Here is a 19,740-nt window from a genome sequence, read left to right on the forward strand (position 1 = left end):
GACTGAGTCCCAAAGAGTTAGGTGATTTGCCACAAGTCACGCAGTGGAGCCAGGGCCAGGGTACAGACTCACCTTTTTCCATCATCATTGTCCTTGTCATTGTCATCACCGTCATTGTCCCTTGCATTTGCTGAGGGCTTTCTATGTGCCAGGCACTGAGCTAAGCACTTGTACACCTTACTTCATTTAGCCCTCACCACAGTTCTATATGGAGCTGCCACTATTATCCCTAAGGAGGATTCTGAGACCCACTTCAAGTGACTTCACCTCCAGAGCCTCAGGTTTCCCATCTGTGAAATGGGAGTTCTGACCCTTCAGGATGTTGGGTGGATTCAATGAGATTTTACCCTTAATGTGCTGAGCACATAGCAGAGCTGCAGTTATTAGATATTACAGTAATTATTATTGTTATTATTATTAATCGAATTGTGGGGATTGGGAAACAGTGAGGTTGTGAAGTGAGCTTAGAGTTAAGAATGTGAGGATCTCAATTCCAGTCCTGATCCTTAAACGCACCTGCTGTAAGACTGGGGACATGTCACCCACACTCTCTATGACCCAGTTTTTGCAACAAGGAGTAGATGGAATTTAATGAACTCAGGACACTTCCAGTTGTTCCAGTCTCTGATCACATAATTCCAAGCGTGAGACCATTTCTCATCCCCACATTGCCCCAGTGTGGGTGCCATTCCCACTCTCCCAGACTGTTACCCAGCTTCCCCCAGGCCTCCTTTCCTCTGGTCTCATTCTAGCCAATGTATCTTTCTAAAATTCCCAAATGGCAACATGATTCTGTGCTCTCCTGCTCAAACTTTCCATGGCTACCTATTTCCCTTTCTTGAATCAAGCTCCTCTATCTCAGCTTGTCAGCACCACGCTCAGCCAGTGAGCAAACCGGCCATCCCTATATAGGATCTGAACCCGTGGCCTTGGTGTTAGCAGCACCGCACTCTACCGAGTGAGCCACGGGCCGGCCCTATCTCAGCTTGGAACCCCAAATCCTTCATGCTCTGGTCCCTCCCAGCCCCTCATCTCCAGCCTCCCCCTCTCCCCTCTGTTTTCCAATAATACATGAAAGTACATTTGGCTCTCATGTACCACACTATTTTGTGCCCTCTACCCTTGTTCTTTTGTCTTCTGCCTGGCACTGCATCCCTCCCCTTTCTTCATCTGCAAACTATTTGACCTCCCATGCTCAGCTCAGGGATTATGTGCCCTGAAAAGCACCTCGCCTGCCTTCTTCCTGCCTCTAGCCCCAGCCTGGATGAGGCATTTCCTCTGAACCATCAGTAGGTATCTCGTGCTAGGGCTTAACAGTTTGTATTGTAATCTTTTCCACCTTTTCCACTGGACAGTGACTAGTTGAAAGGAAGAGGCAACCTTATTCATAGGCTTTTTGGAAATTTTCTGTTTTATTGTTTGCTCGGTCTGCTCTCTGAGTGCAGGGGCTTTACATATTTTGTTTCCCAGTGTAATTGCAGCACTTATTACCATGCCTGGCTCATAGTCAACGTTCTATCCTTGAATTAATAAATCTGAAATCTCCACCCATTTTCACCGATTTCCTATTAACCATTATATCCCTGCTGCCTCCAAAATGTCTGGCATGGAAGTGCTCAGGAAATATCTGCTGAATGAACAAATATGAGAATAAAATGAATGACTTCACGTATAAATGTATCAGTCAGCTGTTGCTGCATAACAAACAGCCACTAAATCTCTGTTGCATACAACATAAGCATTTATTTCTCACCTAGCTTTATTCTGCAAGTCAGCTGGAGCAGCTGTGAGCTGTGGGTTGTGTGTGGCTCAGCTCTTCATGTCTGTTAGCCTCTGTGGATGAGCAGACCAGATGGAAAATGTTCCTCTCATGATGAGGGCAGAGGTACAAGAGAAAAAGTGGAAACACACAAGGTTTCTTAAGGTCTTGTCACAGAACTATCACACTGGCCCTGCTTCTTTTATACCAGTGGCAAAAGTTAGGCACATGGACAAGCTCAAAGTCAAAGCACAGGAACGTACCCTGTGCAAAGTCACATGGCAAAAGGCATGGATAAAGGGAGGATGCAGGATTGGGGCCAATTAGTCAGTCTACTCCAATGACAATATCCAAGCAGCTAGCCAGAGAGCTCATGGCACAAAGCAACAATTCACTATGACTGCTGGGACAAAGTGACCCTATGTAGATCCCCCGGGTGGCCTTCCCACATTCAAAGATCTAGAATATCTTTATGCTTTCTGGATAGTATGTCTTCCTTCACTCACCAACCTGAAATTTTTTGTGATTTTCCCAGGCCCTCATTAAGGTCTCAGTCCACAGTGTTGCTGATCTGGAGCATGTCACAAGCATCCCTGCAGCCTGTGCAGCAGAACAGGGCCTCCTCCACCCCATCCCTCTCCAGACCTATGGGGCATGTTGTGAGGGTCCCCCTGATGTTTAATGCATGAGTTCCACATCATCCCAGCAGCCATCACAGACAGATTCTCCCAGCATGGGAACAGCCATGAAATCAGATAACTGTACAGGAAGCAGCCCCCCCTCCCCAATTGTTGTGAAGCTGCCCTGCTTTGACTCACCCAGTTTTGTAATCGTTTTTATTAATGTGCCAGAGGCAAAGAAAAATGCATTTGTAATTTCCCCTTAATGGCTGGTGGAACTTCTTTTTGCTTTTTCTCCAAGCATTTGTTTGTTCTGTATACACCACACACACACACACACACACACACACACACACACACACACACACACACACACACACACACACACACACACACACACACACACACACACACACCAGGTCAGGATGAATTGAATGACAAGGCAGTGGATGTAAAAGCACAGAGTCTTGGAGTATCTAAGCAGGAAAGGATCTGAGTCCAGTGGCTGTCACACTGTGTTCCCAGAGCCCTGGGGTTCCTCCAAACAGCATCAGAGAGTGCTGTGGGATGAGGAGGAGAGGGTTGGAAGCCCCTCCCTGAACCTTGCTTCCACTGGAGCATCTCTGTTTTTACCTGTTTTGTGCACTGTAGTTATGCATAAGGTGGTTTGGAATTAAAGGCTTCATTGTTATACAAGATGTGCAATAACCCTTGTTTCCTCTAGCCTTGGTTTCACAGAAAGGTGAGTTGGGGGAAAGGGTGAACTCAGGGGACTGGGCACCTGGTCTACTGATTCCAAACTTGGTGTGTTTTTACCTGCAAAAAGTTATACCTCAGTGGGGGACACGGGGTACAAAAGTTATTTTTGGTGATGGGTATACTCCCAGTGTGAATCTGGCCCTTGCATTGTGGGCACGAGGGGTGACAATTAGCTTTGTATCTCATGAATATTCATAATATAAATAAATAAATAAGATAAAAAAATAAAATGTTAAAAAAAAAGAATGCTGAGCATCTTCACTGAAATGGTTTTATATATTTTTTTCTCCCTAATGCCTTGACCATGGATGCTTGTGCTAAAGGGAGACAGCAATGGTGAGGAGGAGGTCTCTTTTTCCTTGCTGTGAAGGAAACTAGTATTTACCGAGGTCCCAGCATGCACTGGGTGCTGGAGTGCAGCTGCTTTAGATGTATGTCATCTAACCAAAACCTCACTACTAGGTGGAAATTATCCTTTTCAGAGTACAGATGAGGAAGCTGAGGTTCCGATGGGTAAGCAACTTCTTCAAAGAAATATGACCCATGGTGGAAATGGGATTTGAACATGGGTTTGCTTTATGCTAAAGATCCTCATGGACTTTAAGATCCAAAATCATTCAAGTGATAATACATGATGACAGTGACCACAACTGCTGCCAGATGTTGAGTGTTTATCTTTAGCCTGGTGTGTGTTGAGTGCTTTACATGCAGGGTTGCCAAGTACAGTTGCACAGGGTGTACACTGCAGAAGAGCTCTCAAGTAAAGACATGAGTGAGAGCTGAACCTGGTCTCTGGGCTGCTCAGCAGACCCCAGCATAAGGCTGCCTCCACCTGAAGGAAGGGGATGTCATTCTCTAATTGCTCTGCCAGGAGGGGCTGACTTTTCCCAATTCTCACAAAGGTACTCTGTGCAAGCTGCTGTCCTGTTTGAGTACATGATCTCATACTCTTACTGCCTTTGGGGTAGCTTTATTACTATGCCCATTCTAAAGATGAGGAAACAGAGGCACAGAGGAGTTAGATTTCTTGCCCAGCATTCTGCAGCAATATCAGTGGCAGAATTGAAATTTGAACCCAAGGTCACAAAACTCCAAGGCTGGAAGAGATAGGAATTTGCAGCTGTACCCATCTCCCAAAAGACAGTTGAGTTTCACAAGGTTCTAAGGATGGAATCTGGGGATATGAGGTTTGAGGTTTCCTGGAAGGAGGTGTTCTCTGCCCTGGGTAATGGGAATAGAGAGAGATTACAAGGCAACAAATAGTACCTGAGGATAAATCCAGCTGGGCTTTTCAATCAGACTCTCTTTGTATCTCATGCCTGCACTCTTCCCCACCAACCCACTCCTCCAAGGAAGTCCCGTGCAGGGAGCAAATGACCCAATTGTGCAGATCTGAACTTTCCTCCCCCACTTCTCCTCCTCCAACACCCTCTCTCTTGGAATACCCTGCAGAGACTCTCCTGGCAATAAATATCTAATAAATATCTACACAAAGCCAATTGTCAGGCAATGTCCTGGAGCCAATTATTCATTCTGAGGGACCCCGAGGTGGTTTGAGGAGTTGACAAATAAAGAGGAAATAATTTGCAATTTGCTGCTTACACATAATCAGGGTGTACCAAGAAGAAGAAAATAGTGTCACAGTGCACAGCTTCCCATGTTTTATTTTGATCTCCTCCTAAATCAATACATAAGAGGCAGCGGGAGACAAATGTTTTGGGGGAAAAATGTTTGGATGCGTTTGGCTAAAGGAAGGACTTTCTGTAAACACAAAGGCTTGGCCAAAGAAGGTTGAATGAGACTTTGTCCCACCCCTTCCAAAAAATAGGGACTAGCGAGTGACAATTGTAGGACTCTTACTCACACAAGACACTGAGGCAGGCATTTAACTAAGTTATCGGTGTAATTCCTTATATCCACCCTGAGAGGGAGATTTTGTCATCGGCCCCACTTCACAGGTGGGGAAATTGAGGTCCCAAGAGATGAAGTCTCCTGTTCAAGAACATATGGCCCACACGGGCTGAAGCTGGGACTAGCCACCCAAGCCAGGCTGATGCTGGGGTCAGGACTTTTTCCCCTCATCATTCTGCTCCAGATTTGGTTCCTTGAGTTTTGATGCTGGTCATTTATTTTGGAACCATTAAGGTTATTTATTTTGGAACTTAAGACAGGGCTTCTGCTCTAGAGGAGAGGGTCTTAGAGAAGTGGTACTGTCATTGATTTCTCTCTGGGGGTCCTCAGCTGATCACTTAGAGTGCAAGCAACTAAGTGGGAGGGCTCCCTGGGGAGAAAGGAGACTTGGGCAGGGGATCTCAGGGAGAGACATGGTGACAGTGGCTGCTGCTCATGATTTTAGAGGAATGTTTCCCAGCTCTGAATTTTTTGTAGTTCATTCTTTCTCTTTCTTGGTCTCCTTGAGAAATTGCATATCTCTTACCAACCTCCTCCTTCTCTCTCACCTCCCCTGGACTTGAAGGAGTCAAGGTCCCTTCTTAGAACTTCAAAGTTGTTCTTCCTCTCCTATTTGAACATACTATCTCCTCTTATTATCATAGGACAATAGATCTTAGAGCCACAAGGATTTCAAAAGTTGATCTAGTTCAGTGTCAGAAACAAGGTAGATAAGGTGACCTCAGCCCCATTTTATAGACAAGGCCACTGAGACCAAGCAAGAGCTGCAGACCTAGAGTAGAAGAAAGAACTCAGATCCATGCTCTTGCCCCTCCCAGCCCCAACCTGGCTTCTCCAGCAGGGGAGCCTGCCTCTCTCTTTGTTCTCTCTCTGCCACTGAGTCTCCCAAGCCCTGTGCAATTTACATCTCCATGCACCCACATTTGCATGAAACACACAGACACACGCAGACACAGGACTGCTCCTGGCTTGAACAACAAGGGATGCCAAATGCCGTTCACATCTTTCTGGGGAGGCGCATATCCATTCCGATTCTGCCTTTGCCAAATGTGCCATACGTACCAGACGTACATATATTCCGCGTGAATTTCCTTAATCACCCTCACAGCTGTCCCTTTCCATGGCCTCTGCTACCGCATTCCCAAATTACTTGTCTCCTGGCTGGTCTAGCAGCCTGCTCCCTGACTCCCCCATCTCTTTAAAAACAACAACAATAATAACAACAATAATAATAATGGCTGCTGTTTACGTAGCCTCAACTATATGCTAGATATTGGGCTAAATGACGTGCAGGATGCTCCACATGTAGTAGCTCTGTCAACAACCCTGGAATGGAAGAATTCCTAGCTCCATTGACAGGTGAGAAAAATCCGGCTTCAAGTGCAGGTGCATTACGCAGGCAGTTGTTGAACCCTGGCTGACTCTGAGACTTGTGCTGGCAGCCCCTGTCCTAGGCTGCCCCCGATATCCCCCTCCAGCCCATCCCGCCGTGGCAGTGGCCACAACTCAGAAAAAATGTCCTTGTTTTGGAGGCCCCAGAGGGTAGCAGCTAAGAAAGTGCTCCATTTCCACCTCTGATGGTGCCATGTTCTGTCTGTGTGACCTTGGATGAGTCATTTAAGTTCACTGAGCCTGTGTCCACACTTGTAAAACGTGTATCACAGTAGTACCTAGACACATGGTGTTGCTATGGAAACTGATAAAATGATTGCTAGCAAAACAGCCAGCACAGTTTTTAGCACCCAATAAATGTAGGCTGATTAAAATATTGTGCAAGCACGAGGTGGTTTTGTGTTTGACACTCAAGGCTGTCTCAGGGTGAGCCCTGCCTTTCTTTCTACTGTTAGCGTCCACCACCACCGACTTGCATCCCAGCCTTCAGCCAGAAGGAGGCTCTCACTGTTTTCCACAAACTCCCCACCATTTCTCACCTGTGTTAATTTGTCTAGATGGTTCTGTCTGCCCACGTGCCTTTCATCCTCTCTGCAGACCCAGTTACTTTGTCCTCAATGCACAGCTCAGAGACTGGCTCTTACCTGCTGTCTTCCCTTTCCTGCTATAGGAGGCCACCTCTTCCTCTCTGGACATGGCCTTGGATTCTAGTGTGTTTCAGTCCATTCTGATATCCTCCTGTGTGTGTGCCAGGATAAAGATTTAGCTACAACTTTAGCACGTGATTTTATTTTATTTTATTTTTTTCCTTGTACTTCCTGCAAACCCACATTGGATAAGACATGATAAAAAAAAAAAAAAGTAGGAGAAACCAAGCTCTAGTGTTGGAAGTCAGGCTAGTTTTTATGTCTAGCAAGGCATGGGGAGGCAAAGATTGAGAGAGGCCCAAGGGAGGGTCTCTGGGCTGCTGACACATTCTTTTTCTAGACTTGGATGGCATTTCATGGGTGTTTCATTGTCATTGAGCTGTACGTTTATGTTCTGTGTGCTCTCATGGATGTGTGTCACATTTCAATTAAAAATGTAGTGCACATTCATTGAGGAAAACTTGGAATCACAGAAAAGCACAACAAAAATGAAAACCATGAACAACTTTACATCTCAAGGATGTCTTCTGTTCACATTATGGTTTATTTTTGATCAGTAGGTTTTCTCTGCATCAAGTTGAAGGGTCCAGGGGTGGTGTTGATTTTATCTGTATGGCCTTATTCCAAAGTGATTGGCACAGAGATTTAAAGTTAGAAGGTTCCCAGTAAATATTGGTTGAATTAGAGATTATTTTGCTGCAAACTTACTGCACTTGAGTTTGTCTGTTGTGGCTGAGACATTGCTGTGGGTTCACCAGTCACAGCACTATCATTTAATTTTCCTCCTGAGCACATAGGAAGCCTATACTTCCCAGCCTCCTTTGCTTTGTGATAGGGTCATATTACTAAGTTCTGGCCAATAGAAAGGGGGTAGAAGAGATGTCAACTACTTTTAGGCCTGGCTGTTGTACCTCTTGAACAATTCTCTATACTCTCTCTTTGCGGATCCCTTCAGAGGAACCTGAGGCCCTAAGGGACACAGGAACCACTAGATGGAAGGAACTCTGGGCCACTTAAATTAAGGCTATGTGGAACAATGCCCCACGTCCCACATTGAAGTGTGCTATGAGCAAGAAATAACCCTTTTTTGTGCTGAGCCATTAAGAATTGGAGGTTGGTTGTTATAGCAACTAACTTCCCTAGTACATCTAACTAAAATTTACTTTTTCTAGCCCCATGTGTTTCTGAAAGAACTTAAAATCATTTCCAAATATATTTTTTAAATGAAATGAAAATAGAAAAGTACATGTAGGAACATAAAATAGAGCCAGGCATAACACTTAGAAATTTGTACTATGAAAACCAACACTTCTACTATGTGTAGATCAAAAACTGAGCTCTGAGCTTCCTAGCAGCCAAGGTAAAAAAGGAGATGACCTGTTCAATCACACACTTCCCAGAGTCTTTGAGATAAATAAAAATACCATTGCTGAAGATAAATATAGTATGAGTGACAGAATTTGTTTTTATTTGACATTTTTATAAAAAAGATCAGATTCATAACAGCACAACTCTTCAATATCGCCCAGCACTTTTTTTGCATAGCAAACTTTTCCCCATGTCTTATCTTCTTTAAACACCCGAGAGTGTGTAGACACAAGCATAGCAATGGTTTTGAGAAATTCTGCTGATGCATCTCATAGGGAGGCACTCACATTTCTCTGTAGGGATGGGATACCCTTGAGGGAAGAGATTCCACCCTCTTTATTTCTGTATTTTTATGGCTTAGTGTAGAGCCTGGCATGTGGTGGGAACAGATAGTGAGTGTTATTACTATTCATACTAAATATGTGTGTGAGTGTCTGTACTGCCTAAGTGTGTCAGGCTGGTGCTCTGGGAACCATAAGCTCTACTCTGGGATTGCATGTGTGGTGTGTGTATGTGTGTGTGCACTATGGTGCACTGTGTGTATGATATATTTATGTTGAGTATGTGTGTTTTGTTCTGTGTGCATGTTGTATATGCTTGTGTTGTGTGTCCATTTTGTGTGTGTTTTTGTGTTGGATTGTGTTGTGTGCATTGTGTTTGTTGCTTGCCTGTTGTGTGTCATTGCCTGTATGTTGTGTGGATGGTGTGGTTGTGTCATGTGAACATGTATACGTGTTTTGTTTGGGTGTTGTGTGGGTGATGTGGGTACTCTGTGTGCGTTGTGATTGTGTGTTTTTTAAGGGGTGATGTGGATAATGTCAGTACTATGTTGCTGTGTTGTGGTGTGCTGTGGTGTTTTGTGTGTGCACTGTGTGTGCAAGTGATATGAATGTGTATTGACATGTATGTTCCAGTATCCTCTGTGCCCTGAATGTTCCACATATACTCTGCAGGCTCAGTGCACACATGTGTATACACCCTGTGTGTGACTCAATGCCACCGTGTGTATTTTTGTATGTGAGTACAGGGCATGTTTCTTGGTGTTGCCTGTGGGCACATCCATTTGTCCTCCCAGCCTCCGCACCATTCAGGCTCCATGTATGCATTAGGTGTGTGCCCTGTGAGTCATTGTGGATACATCTAGAAGGCGGTGACTATTGTCTTCAAATAGAGAACAGCCATTAACACATTCATTAATTAGGATCATGTTGACACTTCTATTGCCAACTAAAAACATCTGTTTGTTTAATCAGAGTCTTCTTAATTCCTTACACTTATTCTCTCAGTGAGAGAGGATGGGCTTGTTTTCCCCACGTGTGTACACTGGGGTTTTATGAGGTGGGAGCACAGGCTCTGTCAATATTGTCACAGGATGACAGCTCTCAGGACAGCCCACAGTCTTCCTAAGCCCACAAACAAGCATTCCTTTCAACAGAGAACCAGGAGTCGTGCCTGGGTCAATTTGCCAGTGGCCAGCCCCTGTTTATTGGCATAGCCTGAGTGACATAATATAGATCAGATGTAAGAACTGCATCACAGCGCTAAGTCGATCTAAATGCTACAGGATGTGATGTGGGGCTGGGAGGGCCAGCTGCTCTGTTCCTCTCTCCTTCCAGCCTAGGTCTATACCCTTAACAACAAGCATCTGTTACCCTTGGCCAAGTCAATTTTTATCTCCCGTGACCTCAGTTTTCTTGTATGTAAAATGGGATGATGAAAGAACAAAACTAAAAATCAAAGCAAACAAGTCTAAGTAAATACCCCTCACAGATCCTGATGCCAAGGAGATACCTGAGAAATGTCACCCTTCACCCCCTGCCTCACATGAATTCTCTGGGGTCAAGGAGAGATGGCTGAGGGAAGGACTCAGGGTCAGGGACTGACCCTGGCCATGGACCTGCTGAGTCGTTCCATCACCACCAGTCTCACCACTGGACTTCCTACTCATGTCCACCGCACCCCCCTCTGTGCCGTGCTGGGTGCTGCACACACAGGTCCCTGCCGTTGGGGAGTTCATCATGGCCAGATGAGAGAGACTTTGCCGTGGAGGCTGGGCTTGAAGCCTGAGCAGGATTTCATTGAAGAAGGGGGAAGAGAAGGGCGTTCCCAACAGAGGGGATGGGTGAGCTGAGGTCAGGCAAGGCTCCCAGGGCTGGGAGTGTGGGGAGAGGTGCAGGGGTGAAGCTAAAATGGACGAGGGGATGGGCTGCGAAGGGATTTTGCTTTTTGTCTTTTTATTTTATTTTATTGTTATTTTGTATCTTGTTTCATTTACTAATATATTTGGATATCTTTTTATAATGAACACACTCAGTTCTACATTCTTTTAAACAATCCCATCATTTCTTACACATGGATGTACCATATTTTAGAAATCTGGACTATATTGAGAGACCTTCAAGTTGTTTCCAGTTTAGGGATATCAGTGGGCTTTCCGCAGGGTACCTTCTTAGCAGTGAGTCAGAGGATATACATGTGTGTATGTGTGTGTAACATAAAATCTGCAATTTAACATAGAATGAGCAGGAAGATCTTTGTTTCCCTTTTAAGCAAATTAGCACCTAGTACTGCTGCTTTTCACCTGTAAAATGAGAACCAAGCCTCTCTCAAAGGACAGTAAGAGGATTCAAAGGGAAGATGCATACAGAGCCTTCCTTGCTTAGTACCAGGTACATGGTCAGTGTCCAAGATCCAGGCATTATTATTGGGAATTTGCACAAGTCCTTAAAAGCAAGGACTCTGGACTCAGGCTTGCCAGCTGTGTGACCTTAGGCCAGTTACTGCACCCTTCTGAACACAAATAAAGTGCATGGTGTCATTTGGGTGTGCAGCAAGTAATATTTTATCTTCAAAGTATGATTAGTCCCTTCTGCCCATTCTGTACTTAAAACAACAACAACAACAACAAAACTGTCACCTTAATGAAGCTTTATGAATTTTTGAAATGTTGTTTTTCAGCTTCAGTCCAGGTGATGCTGCCATACATCTCGCCAGAGCATTGTAGCAGATCCAGTTTGCTCTTGCAGATAATGGTAATGGTGGTGTCAATGGTGGTCTTTGCAATGACAGTTTTATTCCCTCTCATATCAAAGTGAGACTTCAAGGTGAGAGGAAGAACTGGCTGTATTTCATGATCCTTAAGAATTAGGCACTGTCTTATTTAATCCTCACAGCAACCCACTTTACAGGTGAAAAAACTGAGTTTCAAGAAGCTTAGGGCATTTACTCAGGATCACACAGCTGGAAGGTAATGGAGTCAGAGTTGGACTGTGGATCTAACAATGATGTCTGTGTTTTACCCTCTAATGTTAAGCAACTCATTTATTAGATGGGTGGACCAGGGAAAACTAATGGGTTTGCCAAAATTCTTTAATTGACAAGAGATAAAAACAAATCCCATTCAAAATAATTAGGCAATTCCCTGATGATTCATGGATTGAGCATTTTTTCATATACATGTAGGCAAAAGGAGAATTTATTATATTCATAACTAAAAGTCTAATTTAGATTTATGCCTGACTGAATTCCAGGGTCCAACATTTCCCCAGGTCAGTCTCTCTCCACCCTCCAACTTTTGGCTTTGTATTTTGGTGATGACACGATGACCCCCAGCAGCTGCAGGTTCCCTTACTCCAAGCCTGGAAGTCCTCACTAAGAATGGATCAGCTCCAGCAAAAGTCCCAGAATTTACTGTGATTGGCCTGACTTGGGTCACATGTGCATCCATAAGCCAATCATGACAGCCTTGAGAATGAGTGAGATGCCCTTATTAACTAAATCGAACCCACATGACCACCTCAGGATTGTGGAGGTCAAATTCATTCCATGCTAATCCAAATAACTCTGAGGTGGAGATTTTCCCAGGGGAAAATCTGGGTGTTTAACTTAAAGACGGAGACGTGGCTGCTGGGGAGAGAGCAGGCACTGGTGTCCTCTCCAGCCAGCTTTGGATTATGCAGAAAGGCAGCAGAGAGGTCTTAAAAGGCACTTCGGCAAGTCTAAAAATGGCAGTATTTATCCCCAGCCAGTCTCAAGGCAGGGGGACGAACCATGTGACTTTACTGAAGTCCTTTCCCAGCCAGCCTCTTGGGACAGCTCCAACCAGGACTTATTGTTCTGGCAAATCCCCCAAAGCCTTGGGAACTGAAAAGCTGAGGAAAATGCAGGACCATCTGCCGGGGTCCTTGCCTGCCTTCTTCTGCTTCTTTTTTTAATTATGAAATGTCTATTGCTGGGCTATTGATCTCCTGCTTGTAAGAGCAGCTGGGGTGATATACAGTGCACGAGTCCACTCCTTTAATTCTGCAGCACGATGGAATATTGCCTTCGATGAAGTGCTTATTAGTCATGCATTTGAGGAGCAGTGAAATAGTTTGTTGCTCTTTGGGAGGGCTTTGGGGGTAGGATCAGCAGCTCTAGGGGTGGAGGGAGGGTTTCTCTTTTGGTCTCCCTAAGGACAAGGGCAGATGCTCATCTTAGGGCAGAGGGAAATGTTGTCCCTATTGAAACCTTCTGCCTCCAGGCCAGCCACCGCTCCCAGTCTTTTACTCTTCTTGTCGGTGTGACAGAAATCCCACCACTAGGTCATTCCTTGAGCTTAAAAAGTTACCCATAAAGGCCCCTGCTAACATGCACATGAATTCTAAAACTGCTATTACAACCACACTGGTCATCATTTGTTCAGCAATTATCTCTTCCGTCATTTTTTTTTTTTTAAACACATAAAGAAACAGGTTCAGAGAAACCAAGTATATAACAAGCCACAAGTGCTAGGATTGGAATCCACTTGGACAAATTCTGGTCTCTGAGTGTCCTTGCTGAACTATATGCTACTTCTAAGGTAATACACTAATCCATTAGCACAAAGTTTTAGGGGACTGGCTGAGAGGGAGGGTGGGTTGGGGAGAGGAAATCAGAGAAGCAGACAATTGTCTCAAGGAGTAGACCAATTTTAATTCACTTGATTGTTTCAACTCACTGTGCCTCAATTTCCTCATCTGAAAAGTGGAAAGGCTTATAGTTCATAACTCATAGGATTATAGTAAGGACTAAAGAAGGCAATTCATGTAAAGCCCTTAGCAAATGCCCAATACATATTAGCAGTTCTTGATATCAGTATTCATAATAGCCACTCCGGATGTCTGTTCATTTCTATATTGCATACAGTGAGCATTCTGTAAATGCTTAGAAAATCAATCCATTTGTTCTGTCCTCCATGACAAAAATCTTGAACTAGATCATTAGGGATACTTTAGTCTATGTCTTGCTTTCATCCCTATGTCAGTTAGAACCACCTGAAAATAATGATGTTGGCGGTGGAGGTGACAGTCACCATTCCCTTAGGTTCTGGGTTTTGAGAGAGGGGTTAGGTCAGTTAGAATCGCTGGAGCCCTGGTGGGGCAGGGGTGAGCAGGAAGACGAGGAGGATCTTACCCTTTACAGAACCTCTAAGAAATGATCTATGAAATGATCTATGCCCATGTGCCTTCTCCTCCTCACCCCACTCCCTTCAGGGACCAATGACCATGCAAACCAGATGACAGGCAGCCTCCACCCCAAACCCACAATACTAAAGACAGAGGGTGAGCTTTGTTCTGCCACCTGCAAGGGCGTTCAGGGACTGGACCCCACTACCCTGACCTTATCTTCTGCTCTGCTCTCCCCAGTTCTGCTGCACCAGCCTTCTTTCTGTTACTTGACTATGTCAAGCTCTTTCCAGCTTCAGGGCCTTTGCACTTGCTACCCCTCTGCTAGAAATCCTCTTTCACTGGCGCTTTGCATGGCTAATGCCTTCTCATCTTTCAGGTCTTAGTTGAAATGTCGGCTCCTCAGAAGGCACTTCTCTGCTCTTACATCCTAAAGCAGCCTCACCCCACCCCAAATCACCCTCTGTCCCAGCACCTTGCCTGTTAGAGTCATAACAAGGAATTAAAGTGAGCACCTAAATTCTTTGCTTATTTGTTTTCTGTCTCCTCCGCTAGAAAGCAGATTGAGCTACGTTCATGACTGCCTTGCTCCCAGAATCGAGCATACAGCCGGTTCTCAGCATGAAGTCTTGCGATGGAAGGAATGTGTCCTTATTTGGAGTAGGGTGTGTGTCTGTGGAGCTGTTGCTCCCTGCCTTATGGAAAGCCATCTTCATCAGTGGGTTCCCTCTGCAGATTTACGGTCTCTTTACAATGGGAGATTGAAAGGAAGGGACATCTCTGGTTCTGAATCCCCATCTGTAGCCAGTGGGAGAAACTGGACTTCTCCAAAGGGCTGGGTGAGCAGAGGACAGGAGAGGAGAACTTTGGCCGGAGGTTAGGTTTTCTCTCGGGGAGACAGCCAGAGGGAGAGGGGCTGGCTGGGGAAGAGGCTCAAGTCCAGGGTTCTGTGGGAGCAGATCAGAAGACAGAGGTTGGGACAGAGAGAGGTATAGGAAGAGACAGAAGGGGAGAGAGAGACAGAGACAGTAATAAATGGACAGAAAAAAAAACCAGGAGAGAAAGGGAGAGGGAGACGAAGAAAGAGACAGAGAGAGAAAGGGGAAGAGAGAGATGAAGAGATAAATAACTTAAGAGAGAAAGGGACAGGGAGAGATGGAGATAGAAAAGGGAAAGAGAGAGAGAAAAAGAGGAAGGAAGGGAGCAAATAATCTATGGAAAGAGAAAGACGGGGAAGAGAGAAAGAGGGATAAAATTATGGAGAGAGGGAAAGGTAGAAAAGAAACAAGAGAAAAACATCTTTTGTGCAAAAAGCAATCCCAGCCTGCAGGTGAGAGAGAGGGAGCCAGGACTGCGGTGCACCAGCCGCAGGAGTCCAGAGCATGCTCCCTCCCGTTTCAGCACTTTGGACAGAAACTCTGGGGAGGCTTCACCCCTGACCCTTGTGCTAATCAACCTTGTGACCTTGAGTAGGTCACTCCCTTGTCTGGGCCTCAGTTTCTTAGCTGTCAAATGGGGCTATTTACACCAGCCACCAGGAGGCATTGCTTGACAGATGATGTAGAGCAACTAAGCGTTAGAGTCACCTGGGGAGTTTAAAAGACTATCATGCCTCAGCCCAACTTCCAGGTGTTTTTATTCACTTGGTTCGGGACAGGGTCTGGGCAGTGGTATTTTTAAGAAATGCTCCAAGTCATTCTAATGTCAGACAGTACTGAGAAATGCTGACCAGTGTCAGGGCTTTGCCAACAGGAAATTCTGAAGACCGTCAGCACTGTTCTTTCTCAGCTCCAAAGTACTTGCTTTACTGATAGAGAAATTGGGGCCCAGAGAGGGAGATGGCCTGCCCCACGCCACACAGCCAGTGGGACAGCACCTTTGATGGTGAGAAAGCTGGAGTGGCCATGGGCTGCTATGAAGGCTTACCTGTGCCTCCCACACCTCCCTGCCCAAGGGGCCTCCCCCTGTCACCAGGCTGGCCGACACCCCCAGCCCCACGGGCAATCTGTAGACTCAACTCACTTCCCGCATGGATAAACTCCAGCTATGGAGGAACCCAAACATGTTAAATTCTCCTTCCTCATTTGTTCTCTGACCCATTTCACATCTGAATGCTCCTCAGCAAACCCACCTGCTGTCCTCAGCCCCAGCCGAGGGAGAATTAAAACTGGCCCTCCTGGGATGCCGACCAAATGCTTCATGCTCGGGTTCAAACGTGACTTCTCTGGATTGTGAAACTAATAAGAGCACCAGTGAAAAGAATCATCCTTAGGCTCTGCAGGGTTTTGTCCGTGGCGAAGCCTTTCTGCACGGGAGGAGGGACCGGGCAGGGGAAGGGGAGCTGGCTCTGCTCTCTGACTGCCAGGTCCGAATGCTGCTTGTTTCTCTAGGGATCTTATGGTGACACAGGGCAAGCAAATAAATATTTCCAACCTTGAGTTTTATCATCTGGAAAACAGGGTAATAGTACCTTCCTCCTAGGCTTCTTGTAAACTTTTTTGAAGTGTGTCTTCGGTATGGTGCAAATAATAAATGTGAGCTGAGAAAGAGGAGGAGGGGAAGAAGAAAGAGATGGAGCTGGTGATGGAGATAATGGGGATGATGATCTGTAGCTCCCGGATTACTTCAGTGAGTTGTTAAGACCCGTGATAGATGAAGCAACCGAGATTCAGAAAGGAGACACGATTCGTCTGGGTCCGTACAGCAAACTAACAGGGAAGCGCAGAGCCAACCTTGCCTTTCCTCGCTCAACATCCCAGAAAGCCTGAGAAGACAACCCCATTAGGAGACTCTCGAGGAAGCTTGTTTCCCTTGGAGTTGTCTGGAGCCCAAGGATGGTTTTTTTTCTCTGACCATCTTTGTGAGAAGGTGAAGGGTGTGATACGTAGAGACCAGAGTCCCAGCTCTGCACCAACCGGCTCTGTGTCTTTGCATAAGTCACTTGCCCGTTTCCCCTCTGTTCAGTGGGAAGGGGGTTGGACTAGGTGGCTGCTGAGCTCCTGAAGCATGACGTTCCTGGGCTCTCTGACATCCTGCCTGTGATCTGCACTTCACAATCGTTCCCAGGAGGCCCAGTGATTCCCTGGGGGCACTTAACAGTTTCCAGATTTTACATATGGGGGATTCTACTGATGTCTGGGGAGTTCTCTGGTGGAAAAGTGTATTTCAATAGACGTAGACTCAGGAGGTAGGTTCTCTGGAGACAGAGGAGCCTGGCAGGAGGAAGAGAGGTGGAACTCTCCAGAGCTTCCTGGGTCCCAAAGGCTGCATAAGGGAAGGCGTGAAAGCATGCAGTTCCCATGAGTTCGCTCTGGAACCAGCTTGGTGTCAGGAGCACTGGCTTGGTTGTCTCAGGGAGTCTTCCAACCCACTAAATGATGTAGGTGCTGTGACTCTCTTCAGCTGCAGCTGAATGAACTGAGGCTCACAGAGCTGCATGGACTCACCTTGGTCTGTGTCGCTAGGAGGTGGTGAGGCCAGGTGTCCCGACTCAGAGCCCAGTGCTCACTGCTGTGTCCCATGGGTGTGGGCCCAGCTTTGGGCTGGGTTCTCTAGGCAGGGCTGCGGGAGAATGGCAGGGGCTGACCCTGTCCTGTGGAGTTTACAGTGAAGTCCACAAGAAGAGACATGTGGGCATGAACAGTGACAGCAGAATCAAGAATCAAGCACTCATGATGTTAGAGGCAAAGGACGAGGCATGAAGACATGGACAGTCGACAGAGCCCATGGCCTGGTGGTCAGTGGCTTGTGCTCAAGTCCTGGCTCTAACACTGTCCTTTTGACCTTGGGCAGGACCTTGTTCCTCTTGGGGCAACATCACCCTCTTTAGCCACCTCTGTTCCGGCTCCCATGAACTCTCCTGGGCTTGCTCTTTGGGGAGGGGCCCAGAACAGGTTAGAACTGAGGTTTAATTTAGTGACAGATCGGTAAAGATCCGTGAGGAAAATGGGTTTTCTTGCTGCTCTTCTCACCTTCCCTGCCCTTCTGTGGGCACCTGGTGCCTGCTTTTCAGAGAGAAAAGAAAGCGATGCACTTATTCACAAAAAATGCCAAGAATGAAGAGAGGGAGCTTTGTTTCTGACACTCACATCATAGGTTCTTTATTTCCCATGGTGATGAGCAGCATGAGGCCTGGAGTTAGGCTCCCTGGGCTTGCAATCCCAGCTCCACCACAGCCCCGCTGTGTGACCTTGGGCAAGTGAACTCACTTCTCTGAGGCTCAGCTTCTTCATCTGTAAAATGGGATTGTCACTTCCCCTCCGTGAGTGTCAGCTTCCCCATCTGTACGGGAATCCAAAAGTATGCTGATAATCAGTGTTTGCTCACCAATTTCTCTCTTGCTTGACTTTTAAAAAACAATCACAATAGCTGACGTGTAGAATGTGCTCACTGTGTGCCAAGCTCTGTTCTAGGTGCTCCAGATGTATTAACTCACTTGATTGTTCTACAGCCCTGTGAGTTTTGTGCTGTTACTCTGGCAGCACTGGACAAATGGGAAACTGAGGCTCTGAGAAGTTCAGTCTATTGGTCAAGTTCACTTATTCTTAAAACAATAGAGCTATCTGAACCCAGGTTTTGTTGACTCCAGGCTCGGGTATGTATCCGTGACTCCCTAGGACACCCAGGACATGGGCAGGAAGGCAGGCTGCTATGGGTACCCACTTGTCCTCCATCCTTAACTGGGTTTACCAGCCTGGCTCAGAGTCCTTTTGCTTCGATGCAAAGTCCCCCACTCCCCCCCAAGCTTAGCAATCTTGCTGAGCCCTCCACAGGGCTCTGGCCAAGGTTCGGACTGATTATTGACAAATTAAAAATATAAGCTATTGACCAGACACTGGGATGGAGTCCGGGAGCTGCGGACCTGAATCTCAATGAGGCAGCTGAGCGTGGAGATCGATTCTGCAGGTGGAGGAGGAGGCGGACAAATTGCTCCATGCATAATGCAGAGTCTGATGCTCTGGTTAATAACTGCCCGGTGGGGAACAGGGGGAGGCCTCTGCCTGAGTCAGCTCTCTCATCACCCAGCAAGGGTTCTGCATTTTACACACCTGATCCAGCCCTCAACAGTCCTGTTGGTGTAGGAATCACTATCCCTATTTTACAGATGGGTTCATTCAGAGACACTGCAGAAATTGCCATATTACCTAAGGTCAGAAGCTAATACGTGTCAGGGATGGGATGTGAACCCGGATCCTCCTAACTACAAAGCCTGAAGCTTAGAAGCTCAGGCAAACTATGGTTTCAGTCCTAGCTCCATCCCTCCTAGCTGTGTGATTCTGGGAAAATCACTGTACCTCTCTGAACCTCAACTTCCTCTTTTCAAAAAACGTGGATAATGAAATCTACCTTACAGGACTGTTATAGGGATGAAATGAGAAGGCGAGGAACAGTGCTTTCTGAGCTGGGTACCTTCTGTGTGCCTGTCTTCTCCTCTTTCTCCTTCCCCACTCTGCTGACTCAGGCAGCTGAGCCACGTGGGCTGTATCAGCAGGCTCCCTTGCTCTCTGGCTTCCGGAATGGGTTGGACAATGGGAGGCAATGTCAGGAAGCTGGAGGGCAGGAGCAGAGTGAGGTGGAAGCTTTTCTTCCCTCTTCTCCCTCCCTGGCTGGCTTTGGGTGGGCAGTGGCTGTGTTGCTGGACCTGATGCCTCCCCTGCTGTTGGGCAGCTCTCTCCCACAGAGGCAGCCGCAGCTGGCCGTCTCTGAGATCCAGCATCAGTCCCCTGCTCAGGCCCTCTTAAGCCTAGGGATGGAAGGGCTCCCTGCTGTTCCTTCCCCCGCCCCAGGGTGCTGTATTATCCCTGTTACTTTCTCTTCCCCCTCCCATGCCTTCATAAGTATCCCATTCTTAAACTCTC

The sequence above is a fragment of the Cynocephalus volans genome, chromosome 2, assembly GCF_027409185.1.
Source record: "Cynocephalus volans isolate mCynVol1 chromosome 2, mCynVol1.pri, whole genome shotgun sequence".
Taxonomy (NCBI): domain Eukaryota; kingdom Metazoa; phylum Chordata; class Mammalia; order Dermoptera; family Cynocephalidae; genus Cynocephalus; species Cynocephalus volans.